Source organism: Phascolarctos cinereus, unplaced genomic scaffold (genome assembly GCF_003287225.1).
Source record: "Phascolarctos cinereus isolate Bilbo 61053 unplaced genomic scaffold, phaCin_HiC Scaffold_7;HRSCAF=346, whole genome shotgun sequence".
NCBI classification, from domain to species: Eukaryota; Metazoa; Chordata; class Mammalia; order Diprotodontia; family Phascolarctidae; genus Phascolarctos; species Phascolarctos cinereus.
Window position 1 is genome coordinate 98,249,505 of NW_027556180.1, and position 10,013 is coordinate 98,259,517.

Sequence of the window (10,013 nt, forward strand, 5' to 3'; positions counted from 1 at the left end):
TTAAAGCTTTGGGATGGGAGCTTAGACATTCCCCTGTTATCATTACTTATACTCTTTGTTGGCTTTACCTAGCATACGGTAGGTGCCTAATAAATGACGATTGACTGACTCACAAGATCTCTCAAATTCATCATCTTCACTACACTCACATGACCAGTACTGTAGTAAAGGTCTTCATCAGCTCTCATCTGAACTATTATAATGGACATCATGGGAGAGAGGCTTTCTTCTCCTCTTCTACCCTACCACATTGAAAAAAAAATAACCTTCCTAAGGTATACATCTATGCCACTCCCCTAATCGAAGCTGGTAAGTGCACCTTTAGGTATAATAGAAATCGTGCTCTTACTGGTTTTTAGAAATGCACAGAATCTGGCTTCAACCTACCTTTATACCTTATTTCACATAATTCTCCTCCATGATCATGGCTCAATCAAACTGGACTATTATCTATTCCCTGAATGTGACACTCCATTGCTTGCTTTTGTGTCTTTCCTTGCTTCCAATATACACCATCCTCAGCCCCACCTTCCACAATCATTGTCTCCCTTCAGGCTTAGTTCAGGTATCACTTATTGAGATGCTTAAACTGTTATTTCCAGGTGTTAGTGTTCATTCACTGTTCAAATTACTTCATCTGATACTTATTCATAGACGTTAGACCCCTCCCAAAAAAACACAAATTTCTTAAAGTCAGGAGTAGTTTCGCCTCTGTATCCCTAGAAGTTAAGATTGTATTTTGCACACAATAGGTGCCCAATACATGTATATTGAATGCAATTAAGGCAACATATGACAAGACAACATAATGTTTGCTTTGTTAAATAAAGAAATCCACATATCATTGAAAGAAGCCATTTCATAACAGCAGCTGGCACAGAGCAGATGTGCTGAGAAAGAGGATGAAGGAACAAGAATGACTATAAAGTGATGCAGAAATTATGAAGTCAGTTGACAAAATTCAACCAGAGAAATTTTTCAGACTGGGCCTGGAGAGCATAATAATTAAGGTATACAACAACTGAAGTGATAGAGATTAACTCAAATATATAAACTGCCACTGACACACACATATCTGCATCAGTGTTCCTTTCATTTCAACTGGCTGTTTTGAATGTCAATAGAGGTGAATTTTCCCATTAAATAAGAAATAACAAATGAAATCATGTTACCACATTGAGGAGAGGCCTCTCAAATACAAAAGTTTCAATGCTATCTCATTTTAATTTTTGTAATGTGAAATAAACAATAAGTAACAAGAATTTTGATCTAAAGAGTGTGCTCAGAGCTTCCTGGGCTTCTTCCAGACTACCACATATGCTTGCTCAATGCTAAGGAATTCTGATTCTCTGGGATAGCAAGCAAAACTATTATTGGCCCCTTAGCCCTGTAAGGATGGAGTGGAGGAGTGTATTGCATCAGTTTATTAAGAAGTCAGTTTTTGGCTGTCCTTTGTCCTTTGACCTTCCTGTATAGCAATTCCTTTCACTAGACAGTGGGGGAGTGGGGGTGTTGAAATGGGGGCAATACCTCTCCCCACCCCGATACCATGCTGAGTACTCCCTATGATAGATACAGTAGGCCCTTGGCTGGGTAAGTGGAGTCTGGGCTACTGGCTGACTTTTTCCCTTTTATATATCCCCATTCCCTCATTCAGTTCTTTCATTCAGAATTGACAACCAAACATGGATCCCAAGATGGAAATGTCCAGTTATGGGGGTGTGTTTAAAAGGTCCAGAAGATTTGGGTTCCTAAATTGTGGTTGACTCTCAGTAACCAGAGCTGCTACATTGGAAATGATGTCCAACAACCAGGGAGTATTCCAGGGAAGATTTCAACCCTTGGCTGGGATTACCAGAAGAAATATACATGGATGGAATTAGTGAGATAATTCAAAGTTGATGTAAAATGTGAAATACTTTATTCAGTAGACCCCAAAACTACATCATGTCTTGAAGTTTCAAGTATCAATCTTCCAACAGAGTCTAATAACAATTTTAAATTTCTGAATCCTATTTTTAGTCTCCTCTAACACTTATTTAGATATTTTTGTGTTTAGCATTTCTCTTATGTAGAGGAAATAAATTGTAGTTCCTTACTTGATTCATATTATAAATTGAGTACTTGTCTGTCCTTCCTGCTTTAGGAATACCCTAGACATGAGCCAAACCTAAACTTTAAGTCATTTTTCTCCCCCAGAGAGTGGGGATGAGGGTTCAAAAAACCAGTGAGAGCTCTGTTAGGAGGTTAGGATCCCATAGAATTTATTCTAACCCACATATTATGGACCCAGAGCTGAGAAGACCCCATGAGTGGAGAGGCAAAGAATGCAATTCCCCAGTCTCCTGGGACTAGCAATAGTTCTTAAGTTAGGTTATTATTATAAGCTCTCTAAGAAAAAAAATAAAACAAAACCAACTAAAAATGATATAAATTAAATGTGGCCACATAGTTCATTAACTTATTTATTCATCTAGTCTAGCTATGACTAAAAATAATAATTCTAATGATAATAATGTAAAAATAGTTTACTCACACAGAATTACATTTGAAAGGTTCTTTTATATAATTTACATTTATGCATATATTATTTTATTTGTTTATTCCTCATAAAATTTCTGTGAAGTAAATGTTTTCATTGTCTACATTTTACAAGTGAGGAGATTAATTCTTGAAGAGATTAAGTGACTTGCCCATACAACTAGTTTATACAACTAAGACTTGTATGAGTATGGATTCAAATTAAGGTCTTCTTACTAGTCCAATGCTCTTATCTACTGAATCTTCCTAACCCATTGGACTGCTATTCCCTCATAGGCAAAGTAAAAGGTTTGGTATGTCTTTATATACCAAAAGCAACATCTTTGGAAAAGGGCCCAGCTATCCCCACCAACTGCTGGACAGCAGAGATATCCAGGCACACTGAGGGAGAGACAGGAAGTAGCACATCCAACTAAGCCAATCACCCTTCCCCATGTCCAACTGCTGACCAATGCTCATCGATCATCCAGAGCTACAGCCTCAGTCTCCTCAGCAGCCACAACTACTGAAGATTCATTTAAGAAAGTTCTTTCCACCAGAGTCCCTGGCACTGTCAAACGGATCAACAACAGAAATGGATATGGCATTATCAATGGAAAATGACATTAAAGATATATTACCATATTCTTTGCTACTACAACTGAAGAAATCTTTCAATTACTTGTAATTGAAGTCTCCTATATGTATTGTTGTATTCCTTGAGTGCAGAAACTAATTTGCTTTTTTTCTTAACATGTCAAGTTCTGATGTGCATAATAAATACTTCATAAATGCCTTTTCATTCATTGAGTCATTCTTTCATCTCTTTCAGGTAGAGTTCTGACATTCTATAATTCTATGTAATATATAAAGCAACAACTAGTTAAGGCGTGCTACTAAAGTGCTATACTCTAATGCATCTGGAAAAGCTATTCCAGCAGAACAGAAGTTCTGACTGGCCATTAAAAGCTAAATTACAGAATCCAAATATGAGCCCAGTGACAGAGTGTTATTACAGCACATAATGACATATGCAGTTCATAATCAGAAAACTGATCACCAGATGGTCAGTTCTTTTTGGTCACAACAATTTATGAAACACTTCAACTTAGAAGATAATTAATGCCAAATAGACATGAGATATATGTTCTATAGACATCAAGATGAAAAACAATAGAACTCATGATCTACAAATATATACTTCTGTCTGATAACTATTAGCATCAATGAAGGGAGAACCTAGTTGAAATAGGGTTGTAGTTGCTGCAGAAAAAAATATAAATGATATATGTCTACTAACCTCAAATAAGTTGTAATATAATATGAGGAACTGGAAAGCATACAGTCATACTTACAGATAGTGACTAGTTAAATAAATAGTAATTCCATATTTTACATTAAGCTATGTACTCTACTTTGAAGTAGTATAGCATAGTGAAAAGACCTGGTACTCTATTTAATACTAATTTTGGATAATAGGTTCCAAACTCTTGGTAAGCTAGAACTATGGACTGAATCTAAAAATAAATTTAATAGTTGATATCCATATCCATATGTTACCAATGAGTCCAAAAGTTGAACTTTGGAAGTAAAGGATGAGAAGCTCTTGGGTAGTTTTAATGTAAAATATGGCAGATTTAGTGAAATGTAAACTTAATATGAGTTAATGGTGTGATATGGAGATCATACTGAAAGAGACTCTGTTTAAGGACTTAGTGTTTAACACAGAAAGAACACTTAGGGAGGGCAAGATCTCTACTTTCCATTATGTGAAGAAGTCATTTTGACTATTATAAACACCCAAATTAACTACAAAGGACATATTGAGGAAAACACTATCTGCATCCAGGGGAAGAACTGATAAATATAAATAATATAGAATGATTTTATATAAATATATATGTGTGTGTATGTATCTTTACATGTTTATATTTTTTATATTTTATATATATATATACATGCATATATACATATATATGTGTGTGTATATATATACATATATATATATATATATACATGCATACATATTTATGCCTAATTATAGCCATATCAAGAACAGGGAGGGAGGAGGGAAGAATAAAAGGAAAAGAGAGTTACATAATAGCTTTATTATATATTTATGTATTTAAAAGGAATAGCAGGTTGTACATAATAGATGTGCAATTTCATGTACATTTTTTTCTATTTAATTATGTTATAGAAATGCCTGTTTTATTTCTTAAGTTTAAAATAAAATAAATAAAATTTTAAAAAATAGAAATAGGCTGCTTCCTGGAGGAGAAGTGGGACTTATCTTGTTTTTACCCTAAGTCAGGAAGGGGGACAATAAGAAGCAATGCTTAGAAGTTGCAGAAAGGCAGAATTTTGGTTTTCCACAAGTTCAGTCATTCAGATGTTTTCATGTTTTCATGACCACGTGGACTATATTGTCAATGAGATTTTCTTGGCAAGATACTGGTGTGGTTTCCTATTTACTTCTTCAGTGGACTAAGGCAAACAGAGGTTAAGGGGCTTGCCCAGGATCACACAGCTAGTGACTGTCTGAAGTTGGATTTTAGCTCAGGTCTTCCTGACTCCAGGACCAACATTATCCACTGAGCCACCCAGCTGCCTCCTATACAAGTATTATAACTATCCAAAACAGAATGAGCTACTTTTAGTGGTAGTGAGTTTTTTTGTTACAGGTGTCTTTAAGCAGAGTCACAACTACATAGTTGTGCAGTCATGACTACATATTGGGGTTATCATATAGAGAACTTATAGACAGTTTCCCAGACTACTTTCAACTCAGACTTTCCATGATCCTGTTATCTTGAACAAGTCACTCAGGTTTTCTTGGCCTCCATTCCTTCACCTGTAAACTGAAGTGGCTTGAACTCTCTATTACCTCTAGGGTTGTATGTAAAATTCTGTCTTTTAAATTTGCTCTCTTCCAACCTTTCCAGGCTTCTATGATACAGAGACACTGGCCTTGTTTTTGCTTCCATACTCCATCTTCTGGCTGTGTTCCACACCTGGAATGCTCTTTATCTTCACCTTCATTTCCTGGTATCCCTGGCTTCCATCAAAACTCAATTCACCTACTCAAAGAAGCTTTTCATTTTACACTGCATATATACATATATGCATGCATGCATGTGTATGTGTGTGTATGTGTGTGCTGTTATCTCCATTTTACTGATGAGAAAACTGAGTCAGAGAAAGGTTAAGTGACTTGACCAGTATCACTAGCTAATAAATATGACTAAGGTAGGATTCAAAATAAGGTCTTCTTGACTCCAATCTAATACTCTATTGATGATATCTTCTACCTGTTTTGGAGTCAGGAAGACCTGATTCTGAATCCTAACTTAGTCACTTATTAGCTAATGATCTTGGGCAAATCACAACTTCTTTCACTCATTTTCTTCTTCTGTAAAATAGATATAATAATAGTTTCTGTCTCATAGAATTTTTATGGACATAACATGGAGTTATAAAGTCTTAGGTTACAATCCCACCTCAGAAATTAGTTTTTGAATCTGGCCAAGTAACTGCTGCTGAACCTGTTTTCTTTAAAATGGGCATAATAATGCCACCTAGTTAGAATTTATCATGAGGATCAAATTAGATGATATATCTCTATATCTGTAGATAATGTTCCAAACTTAAAGTAATATAAACATCAGTATCATTACTAGTCTAGAGAGCTTCTTATTCTGTTCAATGGAGTTAGATAGAAATTATCGTAGGACAAATCAATATCTTGCTATTATTATTTTCTATGTAATGTTTTAAGCATTCTTGAGCAATTGCATAGCACAATTTATTTTTGCAGTTGAATTAAAATGTCAGACAGGATCCAAGCTCATCTAATGTAGGTATACTGGGAGCATTATTATTTCATTCTTTTTATATTTATATTTGATGGAGTTCAAATAAAAACAGCCCTAGGATCAACCTCTGTTCTATTATTCTTGTTATTTTATTTTCAACATTTAGTTAATAAAATAATTTTTTTGAATTAAATGGAAGTTTTTTTTATAATTGAATAATTGAATGAACTTTTGGTTCAACATCTACTGTAGACTCATAGAAAACATTTGGAAAATAGTGATCATATTAATTTCTTCTTGGTTTTGATTTCTTCTTCTAGGTCTCTAAATTTTGAGAGCTTTTCATTCTACATAGTGTGGCAGTTAGAAACCTAAAAGGCTAATTGTTCTGCAATTTTTGTGGTCAGATGTTATGCCTGAATGATTATGAATGAAATTTTGCACATAATAGCACTCTGATTCCTCTACAATTTTTGTTTTTGTTACTTGTATTTTGCAGTGTAGTAAGGGAATTTGTTATCTCTTAGTTTATGAAAAATGGTAAGCTTTGGGTATGCAATTCTCAGTACTTGGTTTTATCTTTCTTCTTATTTAGACAAAGAGGAGTTATGGATAGTTTTAAGCAGAAGAATGATGTGATCAGAATTGCTCATAATAACGGCTAATCAAGCAGCAGGTGTAGGATGAATTGTTAGTTTAATATGGATTTTTTTGGCTAAATAAAGAATAAAATGAAACCATTTGGAATGGGCAGGAGAAGAGTGGTAAACTTATTTATACAGAATAAAATAAAAGTAAGGATTTGATAAGTTTGACCAGTGTAGACAGCCAAAACAGAGAAGTAAAGCACCAAAGCTAAAATTATGAGGTATAATTATCCAGTTTGAAGACTAAATTGAAAAAAAAATCAGATAATTAACAAATCTCCATTTCAATCAGTTATGTAATCAGAATCAGGGCAAGCAACTGAATCCTCGCTGTGATTAAAAGGCAAGAGATTTGGCTTTAATGTCTGTACTACCAAGTGTCCTGCCAACCTTGAAATTCCCGTCTTTGAATTCCTCAGGATTAAAGTATTATCTACAAATTTCTCCTGTAAAATAATGTAAATGTTATGTTGGAGGAATCATGTATTAATATATTTTGGTTTCTCAGTTTAAGTATCTATTATTGATCATTTTTCATGGAGTAGAAAACATTAAAGAATCAGCATGACTGCTTCTTGGGGAGGGTATAAAGGTTGAAGGTACCATTAAAAATGGACTTTGGCATGAAGGTATACAATGACAAGAGAACTGGACTTGAAGTTAGGAAGATTTGCATCCCACCTCAACAACTTACTAGATATGTGGTTAACTGCTCTGACCCTCAGTTTCCTCATCTCTAAAATGATTATGGTTTTATTGCATGAAATCTATTTCAAAGGGATTTTGTTAGGATCAATTTAGATAACGCATATGAAGTATCCTTGCACCATATATCACTAAGTAAGTTATCTTCTATTTATCCATCATCTATCAATCTATTATTTTTTTCAAAGAACTAAGAATAATCAATGTATTGTTGATTATTTATTGTTGTTCTTTACTTAGGTAAAGGTGGAAGGATGTCTCACTACCTTTTTAAAAAAGATTGCTGATAGCCACTTCTGGGTAGTGTTTTATTTATATAAATCTCAAATTATGTGTTGCATGATTCCAAGAACATTTAACCCCTATGTCTCTGAAACCAGATTTGAACTCAGTTCATCCTGACTCCAGGTCCCATACTCTATCTACTGCATCAATAACTATCTCTATATCCTTTTTTTTAAGGCAGTTGGGGTTAAGTGACTTGCCCAGGGTCACACAGCTAGTAAGTGTCAAGTGTTTGGTTTGAGGCTGGATTTGAACTCAGATCCTCCTGACTTCAGGGATGGTGCTCTATCCATTGTGCCACCTAGCTGCCCCTTCTCTATAACCTTTTGTAAAATTTAGTTTCCATAGTGGCTGCAGAGTGCATTTCATTAAACAGATTCTTACGGAACATGATTTCAATTATTGTTTTGGTACACAAATTCACTCTTTAAATAAAATCACAAAAAGAAAAAAATGTACATCTCTTCCAGGAACTCTCCATTCCCAAACATGTATTTTTATCACAAGAGGGACTAGAAAAGACAATGCAGATGACCAGTGAAAACCCATTTTTTTTCACATGGGAAAAATATATCAAGAATTGTAGACTCATTTTACCAATGGTGGATAAGTATGAGAATCAATAGGACAATTTTTACATGAAAACAGTAGCATTTTTGTTTTATGCAAACATTTTTACAATGTGAATTAGTTATGTTTATAGGATATTACAAAGATATTAATGTAATGCCAGGCATTTAATGGGTGTTCATGAAATATTAATTGATCTACAAGGAATATGTGATTAGAATGAGGAAATATTCTTAAAGTGCTTTGAAATCCTTAGGACAAAAAAGAATATCAAGTATACTGTAGGAATTAGTAGTCATAAAGTCCCCCAAATTCATATATAAATTAATTTCCTTGGAAATACATATGTGTTCATAAAAAAGTGTATAGTAGCTTCATCTTTTCTTTAATTTCCCCAGATGTGAGACAGAGCCTTTGGAAATAAAAACTGATTTTCATCACTGCAAATGCTTCTTTCCATTTTCACAAGCACAAGAGATGTTTATGACCCCAAATAGAAATACAGATAGAAATACATATTTGGGATACTTCAAAAATGAATAATTTATTAAACATCCAAACTAATATACATTTTTTTCAGAAACAAAGGAAATTATTAAAACCTGATTCCCGTGAATTTGGAAGTCTTTGGCAAAATGCTACATTTATAGAGTAAATTGCTCATAAAGTGAAAATTAATGGGTTCACTCAATTACAGTTCTAACTGGTCATCCATTTGCAATTACAACGTTCAAAACCAACAAGCCACTTCTGTTCTACAAGAAACCCTGGAGAATAATAGTTACATTTTAAAGTGCTTCATCTGATAAAATAAGAAAGAAGCAAAATACATCATGTAATACTCCAGTCAGCTAAGTTGGATTTAAAGCACTGTGGAAAGCTGTGTGCTGAATTTAATTAATTTGTGAAAGCAAAAGAAAGTGGCTGATCTTTGCTTCCACTTGAAATGTTTCTTCAAAGGTGCTGAATTTAGAGATGAGAGAGACATCACTGTTTGAGACTTACCAAAACAGCTAGGGAGTTTTAAAAATTAAAATTTTCTAGGATTTTTAAACCATCATAAACAATAATAAATTATTCTTAAATAAAGAATTTAGAATAATCTCCCTGCCTTACATATAAAAATAACACAATCTGGTTTTGAAATGTCTAAGGTAGACAGGCCAAATATGAAAGAGGCAATGGATAGCTATAGCTGTATACTCATTGTTATCTATCTTTCCAGAACAGCTTGCATGGTGCAGTGGAAAGAAGGTTGAATTTGGAATCAGAGGATATGCTTTCAGCTTCCACCTCTGACTCTAAGTTTCCTCATCCCAAAAAATGAAAGGGATTTGACTAGATGTCTTCTAAGAAATTTTTAATTTCCAAATCTATGATCATAGAAGAGTTAGCTAAAGTATGCCAATCAGAGTAGTTATTACAGATTGGATCCCTTTTTTGGTAATTGAATTACCTAGGAATAACTGTG